Here is a 25,953-nt window from a genome sequence, read left to right on the forward strand (position 1 = left end):
AATCCCGACCAGTTATGACACTAGATTTTGAAATCACGACCAGTTATAGAAACTGGATTTGAAAATCCCGACCAGTTGTAAAAACTGAATTTTGAAAATCCCGACCAGTTACAAAAACTGGATTTGAAAATCTCGACCAGTTATAAAAACTAGATTTGAAAATCCCGACTAGTTATAGAAACTGGATTTGAAAATCCCGACCAGTTATAGAAACTGGATTTCAAAATCCCTACCAGTTATAGAAACTAGATTTGAAAATCCCGACTAGTTATAAAACTGGATTTAAAAATCCCGACCAGTTATAGAAATTGGATTTGAAAATCCCGACCAGTTATAAAAACTGGATTTGAAAATCCCGACCACTTATAGTAACTGGATTTCAAAATACCGACCAGTTATAGAAACTGGATTTGAAAATCCCGAACAGTTATAGAAACTGGATTTGAAAATCCCGACCAGTTATAACACTGAATTTGAAAATCCTGACCAGTTATAAAAACTGGATTTGAAAATCCCGACTAGTTATAGAAACTGGATTTGAAAATCCTGACCAGTTATAGAAACTGAATTTGAAAATCCCGACCATTTATAGAAACTGGATTTGAAAATCATGATCAGTTATAACACTAGATCTGAAAATTCCGACCAATTATAAAACTGGATTTGAAAATCCCGACCAGTTATAAACACTGGATTTGAAAATCCCGACTAGTTATAAAACTGGATTTGAAAATCCCGACCAATTATAAAACTGGATTTAAAAATCCCGACCAGTTATAGAAACTGGATTTGAAAATCCCGACCAGTTATAAAACTGGATTTGAAAATCCCGACCAGTTATAGAAACTGGATTTGAAAATCCTGACCAGTTATAAAACTGGATTTGAAAATCCCGACCAGTTATAGAAACTGGATTTAAAAATCCCGACCAGTTATGACACTAGATTTGAAAATCCTGACCTGTTATAGATACTTGATTTGAAAATCCCGACCAGTTATAAAAACTGGAGTTGAAAATCCCGACGAGTTATAGAAACTGAATTTGAAAATCATGATCAGTTATAACACTGGATTTGAAAATCCCGACCAATTATAAAACTAGATTTGAAAATCCCGACTAGTTATAGAAAATGGATTTGAAAATCCCGACCAGTTATAAAACTGGATTTGAAAATCCCGACCAGTTATAAAACTGGATTTAAAAATCCAGACCAGTTATAGAAACTGGATTTGAAAATCCCGACCAGTTATATAACTGGATTTGAAAATCCTGACCAGTTATAGAAAATGGATTTGAAAATCCCAACCAGTTATAAAACTGGATTTGAAAATCCCGACCAGTTATAAAACTGGATTTAAAAATCCTGACCAGTTATAGAAACTGGATTTGAAAATCCTGACCACTTATAAAACTGGATTTGAAAATCCCGACCAGTTATAGAAACTGGATTTAAAAATTCCGACCAGTTATGACACTAGATTTGAAAATCCCGACCTGTTATAGATACTTGATTTGAAAATCCTGACCAGTTATAAAAACTAGAGTTGAAAATCCCGACCAGTTATAAAAACTGGAATTGAAAATCCCGACCAGTTATAGAAACTGGAATTGAAAATTTCGACCAGTTATAGAAACTGGATTTGAAAATCCCGACCAGTTATAGAAACTGGATTTGAAAATCCCGACTAGTTATAAAATCTGGAATTGAAAATCCCGACCAGTTATAGAAACTGGATTTCAAAATCCCGACCAGTTATAGAAACTGGATTTGAAAATCCCGACCAGTTATAGAAATTGGATTTGAAAATCCCGACCAGTTATAACACTGAATTTGAAAATCCCGACCAGTTATAGAAACTGGATTTGAAAATCCCGACCAGTTATAACACTGAATTTGAAAATCATGACCGGTTATAAAAACTGGATTTGAAAATCCCGACCAGTTATAGAAACTTGATTTAAAAATCCTGACCAGTTATAGAAACTGGATTTGAAAATCCCGACAAGTTATAAAAACTGGATTTGAAAATCCCGACTAGTTATAAAACTGGATTTTGAAAATCGCGAACAGTTATAGAAACTGGATTTGAAAATCCTGATCAGTTATAACACTGGATTTGAAAATCCTGATCAGTTATAACACTGGATTTGAAAATTCCGACCAATTATAAAACTAGATTTGAAAATCGGGACCTGTTATAGAATCTGGATTTGAAAATTCCAACCAGTTATAAAACTAGATTTAAAAATCCCGACCAGTTATAGAAACTGCATTTGAAAATCCTGACCAGTTATAAAACTGGATTTGAAAATCGCGACCAGTTATAGAAATTGGATTTGAAAATCACGACCAGTTATGACACTAGATTTGGAAATCACGACCAGTTATAGAAACTGGATTTGAAAATCCCGACCAGTTATAGAAACTGGATTTGAAAATCCCGACCAGTTATAGAAACTGGATTTGAAAATCCCGACCAGTTGTAAAAACTGGATTTGAAAATCCTGATCAGTTATAACACTGGATTTGAAAATCCCGACCAGTTATAGAAACTGGATTTCAAAATCCCGACCAGTTATAGAAACTGGATTTGAAAATCCCGACCAGTTATAACACTGAATTTGAAAATCCCGACCGGTTATAAAAACTGGATTTGAAAATCCCGACCAGTTATAAAACTGGATTTGAAAATCCCGACCAGTTATAGATACTGGATTTGAAAATCCTGATCAGTTATAACACTGGATTTGAAAATCCCGACCAATTATAAAACTGAATTTGAAAATCCCGACCAGTTATAGAAACTGGATTTAAAAATTCCGACCAGTTATGACACTAGATTTGAAAATCTCGACCTGTTATATAAACTTGATTTGAAAATCATGACCAATTATAAAACTAGATTTGAAAATCCCGACCAGTTATAAAACTGGATTTGAAAATCCCGACCAGTTATAAAAACTGGATTTGAAAATCCAGACCAGTTATAAAATCTAGAATTGAAAATCCCGACCAGTTATAGAAACTGGATTTCAAAATCCCGACCAGTTATAGAAACTGGATTTGAAAATCCCGACCAGTTATAACACTGAATTTGAAAATCCCGACCGGTTATAAAAACTGGATTTGAAAATCCCGACCAGTTATAGAAACTTGATTTGAAAATCCTGACCAGTTATAGAAACTGGATTTGAAAATCCCGACCAGTTATAAAAACTGGATTTGAAAATCCCGACAAATTATAAAACTGGATTTGAAAATCCCGACCAGTTATAGAAACTAGATTTGAAAATCCTGATCAGTTATAACGCTGAATTTAAAAATCTCGACCAGTTATAAAACTAGATTTGAAAATCGGGACCTCTTATAGAAACTGGATTTGAAAATCCCGACCAGTTATAAATCTGGATTTGAAAATCCCAACCAGTTATAAAACTAGATTTAAAAATCCCGACCAGTTATAGAAACTGCATTTGAAAATCCTGACCAGTTATAAAACTGGATTTGAAAATCCCGACGAGTTATAGAAACTGAATTTGAAAATCCCGACCATTTATAGAAACTGGATTTGAAAATCATGATCAGTTATAACACTAGATTTGAAAATTCCGACCAATTATAAAACTGGATTTGAAAATCCCGACCAGTTATAAACACTGGATTTGAAAATCCCGACTAGTTATAAAACTGGATTTGAAAATCCCGACCAATTATAAAACTAGATTTAAAAATCCCGACCAGTTATAGAAACTGGATTTGAAAATCCCGACCAGTTATAAAACTGGATTTGAAAATCCCGACGAGTTATAGAAACTGGATTTGAAAATCCTGACCAGTTATAAAACTGGATTTGAAAATCCCGACCAGTTATAGAAACTGGATTTAAAAATCTGACTAGTTATGACACTAGATTTAAAAATTCCGACCAGTTATAGATACTGGATTTGAAAATCCCGATCAGTTATAAAAACTGGAGTTGAAAATCCAGACCATTTATAGAAACTGAATTTGAAAATCTCAACCAGTTATAGAAACTGTATTTGAAAATCCCGACCAGTTATAGAAACTAGATTTCAAAATCTCGACCAGTTATAGAAACTGAATTTGAAAATCACGACCAGTTATAGAAACTGGATTTGAAAATCCCGACCAGTTATAGATACTGGATTTAAAAATTCCGACCAGTTATGACACTAGATTTGAAAATTCCGACCAGTTATAGATACTGGATTTGAAAATCCCGACGAGTTATAAAAACTGGAGTTGCAAATCCCGACGAGTTATAGAAACTGGATTTGAAAATCTCGACCAGTTATAGAAACTGTATTTGAAAATCCCGACCAGTTATAGAAACTGGATTTCAAAATCCCGACCAGTTATAGAAACTGGATTTGAAAATCCCTATCAGTTATAAAAACTGGATTTGAAAATCCCGACCAGTTATAAAATCTGGAATTGAAAATCCCGACCAATTATAGAAACTAGATTTCAAAATACCGACCAGTTATAGAAACTATATTTGAAAATCCCGACCGGTTATAGAAACTGGATTTGAAAATCCCGACCAGTTATAGAAACTGGATTTCAAAATCCCTACCAGTTATAGAAACTAGATTTGAAAATCCCGACTAGTTATAAAACTGGATTTAAAAATCCCGACCAGTTATAGAAATTGGATTTGAAAATCCCGACCACTTATAGAAACTGGATTTGAAAATCCCGACTAGTTATAAAATCTGGAATTGAAAATCCCGACCAGTTATAGAAACTGGATTTCAAAATCCCGACCAGTTATAGAAACTGGATTTGAAAATCCCGACCAGTTATAGAAACTGGATTTGAAAATCCCGACCAGTTATAACACTGAATTTGAAAATCCCGACCAGTTATAGAAACTGGATTTGAAAATCCCGACCAGTTATAACACTGAATTTGAAAATCATGACCGGTTATAAAAACTGGATTTGAAAATCCCGACCAGTTATAGAAACTTGATTTGAAAATCCTGACCAGTTATAGAAACTGGATTTGAAAATCCCGACAAGTTATAAAAACTGGATTTGAAAATCCCGACTAGTTATAAAACTGGATTTTGAAAATCGCGAACAGTTATAGAAACTGGATTTGAAAATCCTGATCAGTTATAACACTGGATTTGAAAATTCCGACCAATTATAAAACTAGATTTGAAAATCGGGACCTGTTATAGAAACTGGATTTGAAAATCCCGACCAGTTATAAATCTGGATTTGAAAATTCCAACCAGTTATAAAACTAGATTTAAAAATCCCGACCAGTTATAGAAACTGCATTTGAAAATCCTGACCAGTTATAAAACTGGATTTGAAAATCGCGACCAGTTATAGAAATTGGATTTGAAAATCACGACCAGTTATGACACTAGATTTGGAAATCACGACCAGTTATAGAAACTGGATTTGAAAATCCCGACCAGTTATAGAAACTGGATTTGAAAATCCCGACCAGTTATAGAAACTGGATTTGAAAATCCCGACCAGTTGTAAAAACTGGATTTGAAAATCCTGATCAGTTATAACACTGGATTTGAAAATCCCGACCAGTTATAGAAACTGGATTTCAAAATCCCGACCAGTTATAGAAACTGGATTTGAAAATCCCGACCAGTTATAACACTGAATTTGAAAATCCCGACCGGTTATAAAAACTGGATTTGAAAATCCCGACCAGTTATAAAACTGGATTTGAAAATCCCGACCAGTTATAGATACTGGATTTGAAAATCCTGATCAGTTATAACACTGGATTTGAAAATCCCGACCAATTATAAAACTGAATTTGAAAATCCCGACCAGTTATAGAAACTGGATTTAAAAATTCCGACCAGTTATGACACTAGATTTGAAAATCTCGACCTGTTATATAAACTTGATTTGAAAATCATGACCAATTATAAAACTAGATTTGAAAATCCCGACCAGTTATAAAACTGGATTTGAAAATCCCGACCAGTTATAAAAACTGGATTTGAAAATCCAGACCAGTTATAAAATCTAGAATTGAAAATCCCGACCAGTTATAGAAACTGGATTTCAAAATCCCGACCAGTTATAGAAACTGGATTTGAAAATCCCGACCAGTTATAACACTGAATTTGAAAATCCCGACCGGTTATAAAAACTGGATTTGAAAATCCCGACCAGTTATAGAAACTTGATTTGAAAATCCTGACCAGTTATAGAAACTGTATTTGAAAATCCCGACCAGTTATAAAAACTGGATTTGAAAATCCCGACAAATTATAAAACAGGATTTGAAAATCCCGACCAGTTATAGAAACTGGATTTGAAAATCCTGATCAGTTATAACGCTGAATTTAAAAATCTCGACCAGTTATAAAACTAGATTTGAAAATCGGGACCTCTTATAGAAACTGGATTTGAAAATCCCGACCAGTTATAAATCTGGATTTGAAAATCCCAACCAGTTATAAAACTAGATTTAAAAATCCCGACCAGTTATAGAAACTGCATTTGAAAATCCTGACCAGTTATAAAACTGGATTTGAAAATCCCGACGAGTTATAGAAACTGAATTTGAAAATCCCGACCATTTATAGAAACTGGATTTGAAAATCATGATCAGTTATAACACTAGATTTGAAAATTCCGACCAATTATAAAACTGGATTTGAAAATCCCGACCAGTTATAAACACTGGATTTGAAAATCCCGACTAGTTATAAAACTGGATTTGAAAATCCCGACCAATTATAAAACTAGATTTAAAAATCCCGACCAGTTATAGAAACTGGATTTGAAAATCCCGACCAGTTATAAAACTGGATTTGAAAATCCCGACCAGTTATAGAAACTGGATTTGAAAATCCTGACCAGTTATAAAACTGGATTTGAAAATCCCGACCAGTTATAGAAACTGGATTTAAAAATCTGACTAGTTATGACACTAGATTTAAAAATTCCGACCAGTTATAGATACTGGATTTGAAAATCCCGATCAGTTATAAAAACTGGAGTTGAAAATCCAGACCATTTATAGAAACTGAATTTGAAAATCTCAACCAGTTATAGAAACTGTATTTGAAAATCCCGACCAGTTATAGAAACTAGATTTCAAAATCCCGACCAGTTATAGAAACTGAATTTGAAAATCACGACCAGTTATAGAAACTGGATTTGAAAATCCCGACCAGTTATAGATACTGGATTTAAAAATTCCGACCAGTTATGACACTAGATTTGAAAATTCCGACCAGTTATAGATACTGGATTTGAAAATCCCGACGAGTTATAAAAACTGGAGTTGCAAATCCCGACGAGTTATAGAAACTGGATTTGAAAATCTCGACCAGTTATAGAAACTGTATTTGAAAATCCCGACCAGTTATAGAAACTGGATTTCAAAATCCCGACCAGTTATAGAAACTGGATTTGAAAATCCCTATCAGTTATAAAAACTGGATTTGAAAATCCCGACCAGTTATAAAATCTGGAATTGAAAATCCCGACCAATTATAGAAACTAGATTTCAAAATACCGACCAGTTATAGAAACTATATTTGAAAATCCCGACCGGTTATAGAAACTGGATTTGAAAATCCCGACCAGTTATAGAAACTGGATTTCAAAATCCCTACCAGTTATAGAAACTAGATTTGAAAATCCCGACTAGTTATAAAACTGGATTTAAAAATCCCGACCAGTTATAGAAATTGGATTTGAAAATCCCGACCACTTATAGAAACTGGATTTGAAAATCCCGACTAGTTATAAAATCTGGAATTGAAAATCCCGACCAGTTATAGAAACTGGATTTCAAAATCCCGACCAGTTATAGAAACTGGATTTGAAAATCCCGACCAGTTATAGAAACTGGATTTGAAAATCCCGACCAGTTATAACACTGAATTTGAAAATCCCGACCAGTTATAGAAACTAGATTTGAAAATCCCGACCAGTTATAACACTGAATTTGAAAATCATGACCGGTTATAAAAACTGGATTTGAAAATCCCGACCAGTTATAGAAACTTGATTTGAAAATCCTGACCAGTTATAGAAACTGGATTTGAAAATCCCGACAAGTTATAAAAACTGGATTTGAAAATCCCGACTAGTTATAAAACTGGATTTTGAAAATCGCGAACAGTTATAGAAACTGGATTTGAAAATCCTGATCAGTTATAACACTGGATTTGAAAATTCCGACCAATTATAAAACTAGATTTGAAAATCGGGACCTGTTATAGAAACTGGATTTGAAAATCCCGACCAGTTATAAATCTGGATTTGAAAATTCCAACCAGTTATAAAACTAGATTTAAAAATCCCGACCAGTTATAGAAACTGCATTTGAAAATCCTGACCAGTTATAAAACTGGATTTGAAAATCGCGACCAGTTATAGAAATTGGATTTGAAAATCACGACCAGTTATGACACTAGATTTGGAAATCACGACCAGTTATACAAACTGGATTTGAAAATCCCGACCAGTTATAGAAACTGGATTTGAAAATCCCGACCAGTTATAGAAACTGGATTTGAAAATCCCGACCAGTTGTAAAAACTGGATTTGAAAATCCTGATCAGTTATAACACTGGATTTGAAAATCCCGACCAGTTATAGAAACTGGATTTCAAAATCCCGACCAGTTATAGAAACTGGATTTGAAAATCCCGACCAGTTATAACACTGAATTTGAAAATCCCGACCGGTTATAAAAACTGGATTTGAAAATCCCGACCAGTTATAAAACTGGATTTGAAAATCCCGACCAGTTATAGATACTGGATTTGAAAATCCCGACCAGTTATAAAAACTGGATTTGAAAATCCCGACCAGTTATAAAACTGGATTTAAAAATCCTGACCAGTTATAGAAACTGGATTTGAAAATCCTGACCACTTATAAAACTGGATTTGAAAATCCCGACCAGTTATAGAAACTGGATTTAAAAATTCCGACCAGTTATGACACTAGATTTGAAAATCCCGACCTGTTATAGATACTTGATTTGAAAATCCTGACCAGTTATAAAAACTAGAGTTGAAAATCCCGACCAGTTATAAAAACTGGAATTGAAAATCCCGACCAGTTATAGAAACTGGAATTGAAAATTTCGACCAGTTATAGAAACTGGATTTGAAAATCCCGACCAGTTATAGAAACTGGATTTGAAAATCCCGACTAGTTATAAAATCTGGAATTGAAAATCCCGACCAGTTATAGAAACTGGATTTCAAAATCCCGACCAGTTATAGAAACTGGATTTGAAAATCCCGACCAGTTATAGAAATTGGATTTGAAAATCCCGACCAGTTATAACACTGAATTTGAAAATCCCGACCAGTTATAGAAACTGGATTTGAAAATCCCGACCAGTTATAACACTGAATTTGAAAATCATGACCGGTTATAAAAACTGGATTTGAAAATCCCGACCAGTTATAGAAACTTGATTTGAAAATCCTGACCAGTTATAGAAACTGGATTTGAAAATCCCGACAAGTTATAAAAACTGGATTTGAAAATCCCGACTAGTTATAAAACTGGATTTTGAAAATCGCGAACAGTTATAGAAACTGGATTTGAAAATCCTGATCAGTTATAACACTGGATTTGAAAATCCTGATCAGTTATAACACTGGATTTGAAAATTCCGACCAATTATAAAACTAGATTTGAAAATCGGGACCTGTTATAGAATCTGGATTTGAAAATTCCAACCAGTTATAAAACTAGATTTAAAAATCCCGACCAGTTATAGAAACTGCATTTGAAAATCCTGACCAGTTATAAAACTGGATTTGAAAATCGCGACCAGTTATAGAAATTGGATTTGAAAATCACGACCAGTTATGACACTAGATTTGGAAATCACGACCAGTTATAGAAACTGGATTTGAAAATCCCGACCAGTTATAGAAACTGGATTTGAAAATCCCGACCAGTTATAGAAACTGGATTTGAAAATCCCGACCAGTTGTAAAAACTGGATTTGAAAATCCTGATCAGTTATAACACTGGATTTGAAAATCCCGACCAGTTATAGAAACTGGATTTCAAAATCCCGACCAGTTATAGAAACTGGATTTGAAAATCCCGACCAGTTATAACACTGAATTTGAAAATCCCGACCGGTTATAAAAACTGGATTTGAAAATCCCGACCAGTTATAAAACTGGATTTGAAAATCCCGACCAGTTATAGATACTGGATTTGAAAATCCTGATCAGTTATAACACTGGATTTGAAAATCCCGACCAATTATAAAACTGAATTTGAAAATCCCGACCAGTTATAGAAACTGGATTTAAAAATTCCGACCAGTTATGACACTAGATTTGAAAATCTCGACCTGTTATATAAACTTGATTTGAAAATCATGACCAATTATAAAACTAGATTTGAAAATCCCGACCAGTTATAAAACTGGATTTGAAAATCCCGACCAGTTATAAAAACTGGATTTGAAAATCCAGACCAGTTATAAAATCTAGAATTGAAAATCCCGACCAGTTATAGAAACTGGATTTCAAAATCCCGACCAGTTATAGAAACTGGATTTGAAAATCCCGACCAGTTATAACACTGAATTTGAAAATCCCGACCGGTTATAAAAACTGGATTTGAAAATCCCGACCAGTTATAGAAACTTGATTTGAAAATCCTGACCAGTTATAGAAACTGGATTTGAAAATCCCGACCAGTTATAAAAACTGGATTTGAAAATCCCGACAAATTATAAAACTGGATTTGAAAATCCCGACCAGTTATAGAAACTAGATTTGAAAATCCTGATCAGTTATAACGCTGAATTTAAAAATCTCGACCAGTTATAAAACTAGATTTGAAAATCGGGACCTCTTATAGAAACTGGATTTGAAAATCCCGACCAGTTATAAATCTGGATTTGAAAATCCCAACCAGTTATAAAACTAGATTTAAAAATCCCGACCAGTTATAGAAACTGCATTTGAAAATCCTGACCAGTTATAAAACTGGATTTGAAAATCCCGACGAGTTATAGAAACTGAATTTGAAAATCCCGACCATTTATAGAAACTGGATTTGAAAATCATGATCAGTTATAACACTAGATTTGAAAATTCCGACCAATTATAAAACTGGATTTGAAAATCCCGACCAGTTATAAACACTGGATTTGAAAATCCCGACTAGTTATAAAACTGGATTTGAAAATCCCGACCAATTATAAAACTAGATTTAAAAATCCCGACCAGTTATAGAAACTGGATTTGAAAATCCCGACCAGTTATAAAACTGGATTTGAAAATCCCGACCAGTTATAGAAACTGGATTTGAAAATCCTGACCAGTTATAAAACTGGATTTGAAAATCCCGACCAGTTATAGAAACTGGATTTAAAAATCTGACTAGTTATGACACTAGATTTAAAAATTCCGACCAGTTATAGATACTGGATTTGAAAATCCCGATCAGTTATAAAAACTGGAGTTGAAAATCCAGACCATTTATAGAAACTGAATTTGAAAATCTCAACCAGTTATAGAAACTGTATTTGAAAATCCCGACCAGTTATAGAAACTAGATTTCAAAATCTCGACCAGTTATAGAAACTGAATTTGAAAATCACGACCAGTTATAGAAACTGGATTTGAAAATCCCGACCAGTTATATATACTGGATTTAAAAATTCCGACCAGTTATGACACTAGATTTGAAAATTCCGACCAGTTATAGATACTGGATTTGAAAATCCCGACGAGTTATAAAAACTGGAGTTGCAAATCCCGACGAGTTATAGAAACTGGATTTGAAAATCTCGACCAGTTATAGAAACTGTATTTGAAAATCCCGACCAGTTATAGAAACTGGATTTCAAAATCCCGACCAGTTATAGAAACTGGATTTGAAAATCCCTATCAGTTATAAAAACTGGATTTGAAAATCCCGACCAGTTATAAAATCTGGAATTGAAAATCCCGACCAATTATAGAAACTAGATTTCAAAATACCGACCAGTTATAGAAACTATATTTGAAAATCCCGACCGGTTATAGAAACTGGATTTGAAAATCCCGACCAGTTATAGAAACTGGATTTCAAAATCCCTACCAGTTATAGAAACTAGATTTGAAAATCCCGACTAGTTATAAAACTGGATTTAAAAATCCCGACCAGTTATAGAAATTGGATTTGAAAATCCCGACCACTTATAGAAACTGGATTTGAAAATCCCGACTAGTTATAAAATCTGGAATTGAAAATCCCGACCAGTTATAGAAACTGGATTTCAAAATCCCGACCAGTTATAGAAACTGGATTTGAAAATCCCGACCAGTTATAGAAACTGGATTTGAAAATCCCGACCAGTTATAACACTGAATTTGAAAATCCCGACCAGTTATAGAAACTGGATTTGAAAATCCCGACCAGTTATAACACTGAATTTGAAAATCATGACCGGTTATAAAAACTGGATTTGAAAATCCCGACCAGTTATAGAAACTTGATTTGAAAATCCTGACCAGTTATAGAAACTGGATTTGAAAATCCCGACAAGTTATAAAAACTGGATTTGAAAATCCCGACTAGTTATAAAACTGGATTTTGAAAATCGCGAACAGTTATAGAAACTGGATTTGAAAATCCTGATCAGTTATAACACTGGATTTGAAAATTCCGACCAATTATAAAACTAGATTTGAAAATCGGGACCTGTTATAGAAACTGGATTTGAAAATCCCGACCAGTTATAAATCTGGATTTGAAAATTCCAACCAGTTATAAAACTAGATTTAAAAATCCCGACCAGTTATAGAAACTGCATTTGAAAATCCTGACCAGTTATAAAACTGGATTTGAAAATCGCGACCAGTTATAGAAATTGGATTTGAAAATCACGACCAGTTATGACACTAGATTTGGAAATCACGACCAGTTATAGAAACTGGATTTGAAAATCCCGACCAGTTATAGAAACTGGATTTGAAAATCCCGACCAGTTATAGAAACTGGATTTGAAAATCCCGACCAGTTGTAAAAACTGGATTTGAAAATCCTGATCAGTTATAACACTGGATTTGAAAATCCCGACCAGTTATAGAAACTGGATTTGAAAATCCCGACCAGTTATAACACTGAATTTGAAAATCCCGACCGGTTATAAAAACTGGATTTGAAAATCCCGACCAGTTATAAAACTGGATTTGAAAATCCCGACCAGTTATAGATACTGGATTTGAAAATCCTGATCAGTTATAACACTGGATTTGAAAATCCCGACCAATTATAAAACTGAATTTGAAAATCCCGACCAGTTATAGAAACTGGATTTAAAAATTCCGACCAGTTATGACACTAGATTTGAAAATCTCGACCTGTTATATAAACTTGATTTGAAAATCATGACCAATTATAAAACTAGATTTGAAAATCCCGACCAGTTATAAAACTGGATTTGAAAATCCCGACCAGTTATAAAAACTGGATTTGAAAATCCAGACCAGTTATAAAATCTAGAATTGAAAATCCCGACCAGTTATAGAAACTGGATTTCAAAATCCCGACCAGTTATAGAAACTGGATTTGAAAATCCCGACCAGTTATAACACTGAATTTGAAAATCCCGACCGGTTATAAAAACTGGATTTGAAAATCCCGACCAGTTATAGAAACTTGATTTGAAAATCCTGACCAGTTATAGAAACTGTATTTGAAAATCCCGACCAGTTATAAAAACTGGATTTGAAAATCCCGACAAATTATAAAACAGGATTTGAAAATCCCGACCAGTTATAGAAACTGGATTTGAAAATCCTGATCAGTTATAACGCTGAATTTAAAAATCTCGACCAGTTATAAAACTAGATTTGAAAATCGGGACCTCTTATAGAAACTGGATTTGAAAATCCCGACCAGTTATAAATCTGGATTTGAAAATCCCAACCAGTTATAAAACTAGATTTAAAAATCCCGACCAGTTATAGAAACTGCATTTGAAAATCCTGACCAGTTATAAAACTGGATTTGAAAATCCCGACGAGTTATAGAAACTGAATTTGAAAATCCCGACCATTTATAGAAACTGGATTTGAAAATCATGATCAGTTATAACACTAGATTTGAAAATTCCGACCAATTATAAAACTGGATTTGAAAATCCCGACCAGTTATAAACACTGGATTTGAAAATCCCGACTAGTTATAAAACTGGATTTGAAAATCCCGACCAATTATAAAACTAGATTTAAAAATCCCGACCAGTTATAGAAACTGGATTTGAAAATCCCGACCAGTTATAAAACTGGATTTGAAAATCCCGACCAGTTATAGAAACTGGATTTGAAAATCCTGACCAGTTATAAAACTGGATTTGAAAATCCCGACCAGTTATAGAAACTGGATTTAAAAATCTGACTAGTTATGACACTAGATTTAAAAATTCCGACCAGTTATAGATACTGGATTTGAAAATCCCGATCAGTTATAAAAACTGGAGTTGAAAATCCAGACCATTTATAGAAACTGAATTTGAAAATCTCAACCAGTTATAGAAACTGTATTTGAAAATCCCGACCAGTTATAGAAACTAGATTTCAAAATCCCGACCAGTTATAGAAACTGAATTTGAAAATCACGACCAGTTATAGAAACTGGATTTGAAAATCCCGACCAGTTATAGATACTGGATTTAAAAATTCCGACCAGTTATGACACTAGATTTGAAAATTCCGACCAGTTATAGATACTGGATTTGAAAATCCCGACGAGTTATAAAAACTGGAGTTGCAAATCCCGACGAGTTATAGAAACTGGATTTGAAAATCTCGACCAGTTATAGAAACTGTATTTGAAAATCCCGACCAGTTATAGAAACTGGATTTCAAAATCCCGACCAGTTATAGAAACTGGATTTGAAAATCCCTATCAGTTATAAAAACTGGATTTGAAAATCCCGACCAGTTATAAAATCTGGAATTGAAAATCCCGACCAATTATAGAAACTAGATTTCAAAATACCGACCAGTTATAGAAACTATATTTGAAAATCCCGACCGGTTATAGAAACTGGATTTGAAAATCCCGACCAGTTATAGAAACTGGATTTCAAAATCCCTACCAGTTATAGAAACTAGATTTGAAAATCCCGACTAGTTATAAAACTGGATTTAAAAATCCCGACCAGTTATAGAAATTGGATTTGAAAATCCCGACCACTTATAGAAACTGGATTTGAAAATCCCGACTAGTTATAAAATCTGGAATTGAAAATCCCGACCAGTTATAGAAACTGGATTTCAAAATCCCGACCAGTTATAGAAACTGGATTTGAAAATCCCGACCAGTTATAGAAACTGGATTTGAAAATCCCGACCAGTTATAACACTGAATTTGAAAATCCCGACCAGTTATAGAAACTGGATTTGAAAATCCCGACCAGTTATAACACTGAATTTGAAAATCATGACCGGTTATAAAAACTGGATTTGAAAATCCCGACCAGTTATAGAAACTTGATTTGAAAATCCTGACCAGTTATAGAAACTGGATTTGAAAATCCCGACAAGTTATAAAAACTGGATTTGAAAATCCCGACTAGTTATAAAACTGGATTTTGAAAATCGCGAACAGTTATAGAAACTGGATTTGAAAATCCTGATCAGTTATAACACTGGATTTGAAAATTCCGACCAATTATAAAACTAGATTTGAAAATCGGGACCTGTTATAGAAACTGGATTTGAAAATCCCGACCAGTTATAAATCTGGATTTGAAAATTCCAACCAGTTATAAAACTAGATTTAAAAATCCCGACCAGTTATAGAAACTGCATTTGAAAATCCTGACCAGTTATAAAACTGGATTTGAAAATCGCGACCAGTTATAGAAATTGGATTTGAAAATCACGACCAGTTATGACACTAGATTTGGAAATCACGACCAGTTATACAAACTGGATTTGAAAATCCCGACCAGTTATAGAAACTGGATTTGAAAATCCCGACCAGTTATAGAAACTGGATTTGAAAATCCCGACCAGTTGTAAAAACTGGATTTGAAAATCCTGATCAGTTATAACACTGGATTTGAAAATCCCGACCAGTTATAGAAACTGGATTTCAAAATCCCGACCAGTTATAGAAACTGGATTTGAAAATCCCGACCAGTTATAACACTGAATTTGAAAATCCCGACCGGTTATAAAAACTGGATTTGAAAATCCCGACCAGTTATAAAACTGGATTTGAAAATCCCGACCAGTTATAGATACTGGATTTGAAAATCCCGACCAGTTATAAAAACTGGATTTGAAAATCCCGACCAGTTATAAAACTGGATTTAAAAATCCTGACCAGTTATAGAAACTGGATTTGAAAATCCTGACCACTTATAAAACTGGATTTGAAAATCCCGACCAGTTATAGAAACTGGATTTAAAAATTCCGACCAGTTATGACACTAGATTTGAAAATCCCGACCTGTTATAGATACTTGATTTGAAAATCCTGACCAGTTATAAAAACTAGAGTTGAAAATCCCGACCAGTTATAAAAACTGGAATTGAAAATCCCGACCAGTTATAGAAACTGGAATTGAAAATTTCGACCAGTTATAGAAACTGGATTTGAAAATCCCGACCAGTTATAGAAACTGGATTTGAAAATCCCGACTAGTTATAAAATCTGGAATTGAAAATCCCGACCAGTTATAGAAACTGGATTTCAAAATCCCGACCAGTTATAGAAACTGGATTTGAAAATCCCGACCAGTTATAGAAATTGGATTTGAAAATCCCGACCAGTTATAACACTGAATTTGAAAATCCCGACCAGTTATAGAAACTGGATTTAAAAATCCCGACCAGTTATAACACTGAATTTGAAAATCATGACCGGTTATAAAAACTGGATTTGAAAATCCCGACCAGTTATAGAAACTTGATTTGAAAATCCTGACCAGTTATAGAAACTGGATTTGAAAATCCCGACAAGTTATAAAAACTGGATTTGAAAATCCCGACTAGTTATAAAACTGGATTTTGAAAATCGCGAACAGTTATAGAAACTGGATTTGAAAATCCTGATCAGTTATAACACTGGATTTGAAAATCCTGATCAGTTATAACACTGGATTTGAAAATTCCGACCAATTATAAAACTAGATTTGAAAATCGGGACCTGTTATAGAATCTGGATTTGAAAATTCCAACCAGTTATAAAACTAGATTTAAAAATCCCGACCAGTTATAGAAACTGCATTTGAAAATCCTGACCAGTTATAAAACTGGATTTGAAAATCGCGACCAGTTATAGAAATTGGATTTGAAAATCACGACCAGTTATGACACTAGATTTGGAAATCACGACCAGTTATAGAAACTGGATTTGAAAATCCCGACCAGTTATAGAAACTGGATTTGAAAATCCCGACCAGTTATAGAAACTGGATTTGAAAATCCCGACCAGTTGTAAAAACTGGATTTGAAAATCCTGATCAGTTATAACACTGGATTTGAAAATCCCGACCAGTTATAGAAACTGGATTTCAAAATCCCGACCAGTTATAGAAACTGGATTTGAAAATCCCGACCAGTTATAACACTGAATTTGAAAATCCCGACCGGTTATAAAAACTGGATTTGAAAATCCCGACCAGTTATAAAACTGGATTTGAAAATCCCGACCAGTTATAGATACTGGATTTGAAAATCCTGATCAGTTATAACACTGGATTTGAAAATCCCGACCAATTATAAAACTGAATTTGAAAATCCCGACCAGTTATAGAAACTGGATTTAAAAATTCCGACCAGTTATGACACTAGATTTGAAAATCTCGACCTGTTATATAAACTTGATTTGAAAATCATGACCAATTATAAAACTAGATTTGAAAATCCCGACCAGTTATAAAACTGGATTTGAAAATCCCGACCAGTTATAAAAACTGGATTTGAAAATCCAGACCAGTTATAAAATCTAGAATTGAAAATCCCGACCAGTTATAGAAACTGGATTTCAAAATCCCGACCAGTTATAGAAACTGGATTTGAAAATCCCGACCAGTTATAACACTGAATTTGAAAATCCCGACCGGTTATAAAAACTGGATTTGAAAATCCCGACCAGTTATAGAAACTTGATTTGAAAATCCTGACCAGTTATAGAAACTGGATTTGAAAATCCCGACCAGTTATAAAAACTGGATTTGAAAATCCCGACAAATTATAAAACTGGATTTGAAAATCCCGACCAGTTATAGAAACTAGATTTGAAAATCCTGATCAGTTATAACGCTGAATTTAAAAATCTCGACCAGTTATAAAACTAGATTTGAAAATCGGGACCTCTTATAGAAACTGGATTTGAAAATCCCGACCAGTTATAAATCTGGATTTGAAAATCCCAACCAGTTATAAAACTAGATTTAAAAATCCCGACCAGTTATAGAAACTGCATTTGAAAATCCTGACCAGTTATAAAACTGGATTTGAAAATCCCGACGAGTTATAGAAACTGAATTTGAAAATCCCGACCATTTATAGAAACTGGATTTGAAAATCATGATCAGTTATAACACTAGATTTGAAAATTCCGACCAATTATAAAACTGGATTTGAAAATCCCGACCAGTTATAAACACTGGATTTGAAAATCCCGACTAGTTATAAAACTGGATTTGAAAATCCCGACCAATTATAAAACTAGATTTAAAAATCCCGACCAGTTATAGAAACTGGATTTGAAAATCCCGACCAGTTATAAAACTGGATTTGAAAATCCCGACCAGTTATAGAAACTGGATTTGAAAATCCTGACCAGTTATAAAACTGGATTTGAAAATCCCGACCAGTTATAGAAACTGGATTTAAAAATCTGACTAGTTATGACACTAGATTTAAAAATTCCGACCAGTTATAGATACTGGATTTGAAAATCCCGATCAGTTATAAAAACTGGAGTTGAAAATCCAGACCATTTATAGAAACTGAATTTGAAAATCTCAACCAGTTATAGAAACTGTATTTGAAAATCCCGACCAGTTATAGAAACTAGATTTCAAAATCTCGACCAGTTATAGAAACTGAATTTGAAAATCACGACCAGTTATAGAAACTGGATTTGAAAATCCCGACCAGTTATATATACTGGATTTAAAAATTCCGACCAGTTATGACACTAGATTTGAAAATTCCGACCAGTTATAGATACTGGATTTGAAAATCCCGACGAGTTATAAAAACTGGAGTTGCAAATCCCGACGAGTTATAGAAACTGGATTTGAAAATCTCGACCAGTTATAGAAACTGTATTTGAAAATCCCGACCAGTTATAGAAACTGGATTTCAAAATCCCGACCAGTTATAGAAACTGGATTTGAAAATCCCTATCAGTTATAAAAACTGGATTTGAAAATCCCGACCAGTTATAAAATCTGGAATTGAAAATCCCGACCAATTATAGAAACTAGATTTCAAAATACCGACCAGTTATAGAAACTATATTTGAAAATCCCGACCGGTTATAGAAACTGGATTTGAAAATCCCGACCAGTTATAGAAACTGGATTTCAAAATCCCTACCAGTTATAGAAACTAGATTTGAAAATCCCGACTAGTTATAAAACTGGATTTAAAAATCCCGACCAGTTATAGAAATTGGATTTGAAAATCCCGACCACTTATAGAAACTGGATTTGAAAATCCCGACTAGTTATAAAATCTGGAATTGAAAATCCCGACCAGTTATAGAAACTGGATTTCAAAATCCCGACCAGTTATAGAAACTGGATTTGAAAATCCCGACCAGTTATAGAAACTGGATTTGAAAATCCCGACCAGTTATAACACTGAATTTGAAAATCCCGACCAGTTATAGAAACTGGATTTGAAAATCCCGACCAGTTATAACACTGAATTTGAAAATCATGACCGGTTATAAAAACTGGATTTGAAAATCCCGACCAGTTATAGAAACTTGATTTGAAAATCCTGACCAGTTATAGAAACTGGATTTGAAAATCCCGACAAGTTATAAAAACTGGATTTGAAAATCCCGACTAGTTATAAAACTGGATTTTGAAAATCGCGAACAGTTATAGAAACTGGATTTGAAAATCCTGATCAGTTATAACACTGGATTTGAAAATTCCGACCAATTATAAAACTAGATTTGAAAATCGGGACCTGTTATAGAAACTGGATTTGAAAATCCCGACCAGTTATAAATCTGGATTTGAAAATTCCAACCAGTTATAAAACTAGATTTAAAAATCCCGACCAGTTATAGAAACTGCATTTGAAAATCCTGACCAGTTATAAAACTGGATTTGAAAATCGCGACCAGTTATAGAAATTGGATTTGAAAATCACGACCAGTTATGACACTAGATTTGGAAATCACGACCAGTTATAGAAACTGGATTTGAAAATCCCGACCAGTTATAGAAACTGGATTTGAAAATCCCGACCAGTTATAGAAACTGGATTTGAAAATCCCGACCAGTTGTAAAAACTGGATTTGAAAATCCTGATCAGTTATAACACTGGATTTGAAAATCCCGACCAGTTATAGAAACTGGATTTGAAAATCCCGACCAGTTATAACACTGAATTTGAAAATCCCGACCGGTTATAAAAACTGGATTTGAAAATCCCGACCAGTTATAAAACTGGATTTGAAAATCCCGACCAGTTATAGATACTGGATTTGAAAATCCTGATCAGTTATAACACTGGATTTGAAAATCCCGACCAATTATAAAACTGAATTTGAAAATCCCGACCAGTTATAGAAACTGGATTTAAAAATTCCGACCAGTTATGACACTAGATTTGAAAATCTCGACCTGTTATATAAACTTGATTTGAAAATCATGACCAATTATAAAACTAGATTTGAAAATCCCGACCAGTTATAAAACTGGATTTGAAAATCCCGACCAGTTATAAAAACTGGATTTGAAAATCCAGACCAGTTATAAAATCTAGAATTGAAAATCCCGACCAGTTATAGAAACTGGATTTCAAAATCCCGACCAGTTATAGAAACTGGATTTGAAAATCCCGACCAGTTATAACACTGAATTTGAAAATCCCGACCGGTTATAAAAACTGGATTTGAAAATCCCGACCAGTTATAAAAACTTGATTTGAAAATCCTGACCAGTTATAGAAACTGTATTTGAAAATCCCGACCAGTTATAAAAACTGGATTTGAAAATCCCGACAAATTATAAAACAGGATTTGAAAATCCCGACCAGTTATAGAAACTGGATTTGAAAATCCTGATCAGTTATAACGCTGAATTTAAAAATCTCGACCAGTTATAAAACTAGATTTGAAAATCGGGACCTCTTATAGAAACTGGATTTGAAAATCCCGACCAGTTATAAATCTGGATTTGAAAATCCCAACCAGTTATAAAACTAGATTTAAAAATCCCGACCAGTTATAGAAACTGCATTTGAAAATCCTGACCAGTTATAAAACTGGATTTGAAAATCCCGACGAGTTATAGAAACTGAATTTGAAAATCCCGACCATTTATAGAAACTGGATTTGAAAATCATGATCAGTTATAACACTAGATTTGAAAATTCCGACCAATTATAAAACTGGATTTGAAAATCCCGACCAGTTATAAACACTGGATTTGAAAATCCCGACTAGTTATAAAACTGGATTTGAAAATCCCGACCAATTATAAAACTAGATTTAAAAATCCCGACCAGTTATAGAAACTGGATTTGAAAATCCCGACCAGTTATAAAACTGGATTTGAAAATCCCGACCAGTTATAGAAACTGGATTTGAAAATCCTGACCAGTTATAAAACTGGATTTGAAAATCCCGACCAGTTATAGAAACTGGATTTAAAAATCTGACTAGTTATGACACTAGATTTAAAAATTCCGACCAGTTATAGATACTGGATTTGAAAATCCCGATCAGTTATAAAAACTGGAGTTGAAAATCCAGACCATTTATAGAAACTGAATTTGAAAATCTCAACCAGTTATAGAAACTGTATTTGAAAATCCCGACCAGTTATAGAAACTAGATTTCAAAATCCCGACCAGTTATAGAAACTGAATTTGAAAATCACGACCAGTTATAGAAACTGGATTTGAAAATCCCGACCAGTTATAGATACTGGATTTAAAAATTCCGACCAGTTATGACACTAGATTTGAAAATTCCGACCAGTTATAGATACTGGATTTGAAAATCCCGACGAGTTATAAAAACTGGAGTTGCAAATCCCGACGAGTTATAGAAACTGGATTTGAAAATCTCGACCAGTTATAGAAACTGTATTTGAAAATCCCGACCAGTTATAGAAACTGGATTTCAAAATCCCGACCAGTTATAGAAACTGGATTTGAAAATCCCTATCAGTTATAAAAACTGGATTTGAAAATCCCGACCAGTTATAAAATCTGGAATTGAAAATCCCGACCAATTATAGAAACTAGATTTCAAAATACCGACCAGTTATAGAAACTATATTTGAAAATCCCGACCGGTTATAGAAACTGGATTTGAAAATCCCGACCAGTTATAGAAACTGGATTTCAAAATCCCTACCAGTTATAGAAACTAGATTTGAAAATCCCGACTAGTTATAAAACTGGATTTAAAAATCCCGACCAGTTATAGAAATTGGATTTGAAAATCCCGACCACTTATAGAAACTGGATTTGAAAATCCCGACTAGTTATAAAATCTGGAATTGAAAATCCCGACCAGTTATAGAAACTGGATTTCAAAATCCCGACCAGTTATAGAAACTGGATTTGAAAATCCCGACCAGTTATAGAAACTGGATTTGAAAATCCCGACCAGTTATAACACTGAATTTGAAAATCCCGACCAGTTATAGAAACTGGATTTGAAAATCCCGACCAGTTATAACACTGAATTTGAAAATCATGACCGGTTATAAAAACTGGATTTGAAAATCCCGACCAGTTATAGAAACTTGATTTGAAAATCCTGACCAGTTATAGAAACTGGATTTGAAAATCCCGACAAGTTATAAAAACTGGATTTGAAAATCCCGACTAGTTATAAAACTGGATTTTGAAAATCGCGAACAGTTATAGAAACTGGATTTGAAAATCCTGATCAGTTATAACACTGGATTTGAAAATTCCGACCAATTATAAAACTAGATTTGAAAATCGGGACCTGTTATAGAAACTGGATTTGAAAATCCCGACCAGTTATAAATCTGGATTTGAAAATTCCAACCAGTTATAAAACTAGATTTAAAAATCCCGACCAGTTATAGAAACTGCATTTGAAAATCCTGACCAGTTATAAAACTGGATTTGAAAATCGCGACCAGTTATAGAAATTGGATTTGAAAATCACGACCAGTTATGACACTAGATTTGGAAATCACGACCAGTTATAGAAACTGGATTTGAAAATCCCGACCAGTTATAGAAACTGGATTTGAAAATCCCGACCAGTTATAGAAACTGGATTTGAAAATCCCGACCAGTTGTAAAAACTGGATTTGAAAATCCTGATCAGTTATAACACTGGATTTGAAAATCCCGACCAGTTATAGAAACTGGATTTCAAAATCCCGACCAGTTATAGAAACTGGATTTGAAAATCCCGACCAGTTATAACACTGAATTTGAAAATCCCGACCGGTTATAAAAACTGGATTTGAAAATCCCGACCAGTTATAAAACTGGATTTGAAAATCCCGACCAGTTATAGATACTGGATTTGAAAATCCTGATCAGTTATAACACTGGATTTGAAAATCCCGACCAATTATAAAACTGAATTTGAAAATCCCGACCAGTTATAGAAACTGGATTTAAAAATTCCGACCAGTTATGACACTAGATTTGAAAATCTCGACCTGTTATATAAACTTGATTTGAAAATCATAACCAATTATAAAACTAGATTTGAAAATCCCGACCAGTTATAAAACTGGATTTGAAAATCCCGACCAGTTATAAAAACTGGATTTGAAAATCCAGACCAGTTATAAAATCTAGAATTGAAAATCCCGACCAGTTATAGAAACTGGATTTCAAAATCCCGACCAGTTATAGAAACTGGATTTGAAAATCCCGACCAGTTATAACACTGAATTTGAAAATCCCGACCGGTTATAAAAACTGGATTTGAAAATCCCGACCAGTTATAGAAACTTGATTTGAAAATCCTGACCAGTTATAGAAACTGGATTTGAAAATCCCGACCAGTTATAAAAACTGGATTTGAAAATCCCGACAAATTATAAAACTGGATTTGAAAATCCCGACCAGTTATAGAAACTGGATTTGAAAATCCTGATCAGTTATAACGCTGAATTTAAAAATCTCGACCAGTTATAAAACTAGATTTGAAAATCGGGACCTCTTATAGAAACTGGATTTGAAAATCCCGACCAGTTATAAATCTGGATTTGAAAATCCCAACCAGTTATAAAACTAGATTTAAAAATCCCGACCAGTTATAGAAACTGCATTTGAAAATCCTGACCAGTTATAAAACTGGATTTGAAAATCCCGACGAGTTATAGAAACTGAATTTGAAAATCCCGACCATTTATAGAAACTGGATTTGAAAATCATGATCAGTTATAACACTAGATTTGAAAATTCCGACCAATTATAAAACTGGATTTGAAAATCCCGACCAGTTATAAACACTGGATTTGAAAATCCCGACTAGTTATAAAACTGGATTTGAAAATCCCGACCAATTATAAAACTAGATTTAAAAATCCCGACCAGTTATAAAAACTGGATTTGAAAATCCCGACCAGTTATAAAACTGGATTTGAAAATCCCGACCAGTTATAGAAACTGGATTTGAAAATCCTGACCAGTTATAAAACTGGATTTGAAAATCCCGACCAGTTATAGAAACTGGATTTAAAAATCTGACTAGTTATGACACTAGATTTAAAAATTCCGACCAGTTATAGATACTGGATTTGAAAATCCCGATCAGTTATAAAAACTGGAGTTGAAAATCCAGACCATTTATATAAACTGAATTTGAAAATCTCAACCAGTTATAGAAACTGTATTTGAAAATCCCGACCAGTTATAGAAACTAGATTTCAAAATCCCGACCAGTTATAGAAACTGAATTTGAAAATCACGACCAGTTATAGAAACTGGATTTGAAAATCCCGACCAGTTATAGATACTGGATTTAAAAATTCCGACCAGTTATGACACTAGATTTGAAAATTCCGACCAGTTATAGATACTGGATTTGAAAATCCCGACGAGTTATAAAAACTGGAGTTGCAAATCCCGACGAGTTATAGAAACTGGATTTGAAAATCTCGACCAGTTATAGAAACTGTATTTGAAAATCCCGACCAGTTATAGAAACTGGATTTCAAAATCCCGACCAGTTATAGAAACTGGATTTGAAAATCCCTATCAGTTATAAAAACTGGATTTGAAAATCCCGACCAGTTATAAAATCTGGAATTGAAAATCCCGACCAATTATAGAAACTAGATTTCAAAATACCGACCAGTTATAGAAACTATATTTGAAAATCCCGACCGGTTATAGAAACTGGATTTGAAAATCCCGACCAGTTATAGAAACTGGATTTCAAAATCCCTACCAGTTATAGAAACTAGATTTGAAAATCCCGACTAGTTATAAAACTGGATTTAAAAATCCCGACCAGTTATAGAAATTGGATTTGAAAATCCCGACCACTTATAGAAACTGGATTTCAAAATACCGACCAGTTATAGAAACTGGATTTGAAAATCCCGAACAGTTATAGAAACTGTATTTGAAAATCCCGACCAGTTATAACACTGAATTTGAAAATCCCGACCAGTTATAAAAACTGGATTTGAAAATCCCGACCAGTTATAGAAACTGGATTTGAAAATCCTGACCAGTTATAGAAACTGAATTTGAAAATCCCGACCATTTATAGAAACT

This window comes from Nuphar pumila, chromosome 10 (genome assembly GCF_984573655.1).
Source record: "Nuphar pumila chromosome 10, dmNupPumi1.hap1.1, whole genome shotgun sequence".
Taxonomy (NCBI): Eukaryota; Viridiplantae; Streptophyta; class Magnoliopsida; order Nymphaeales; family Nymphaeaceae; genus Nuphar; species Nuphar pumila.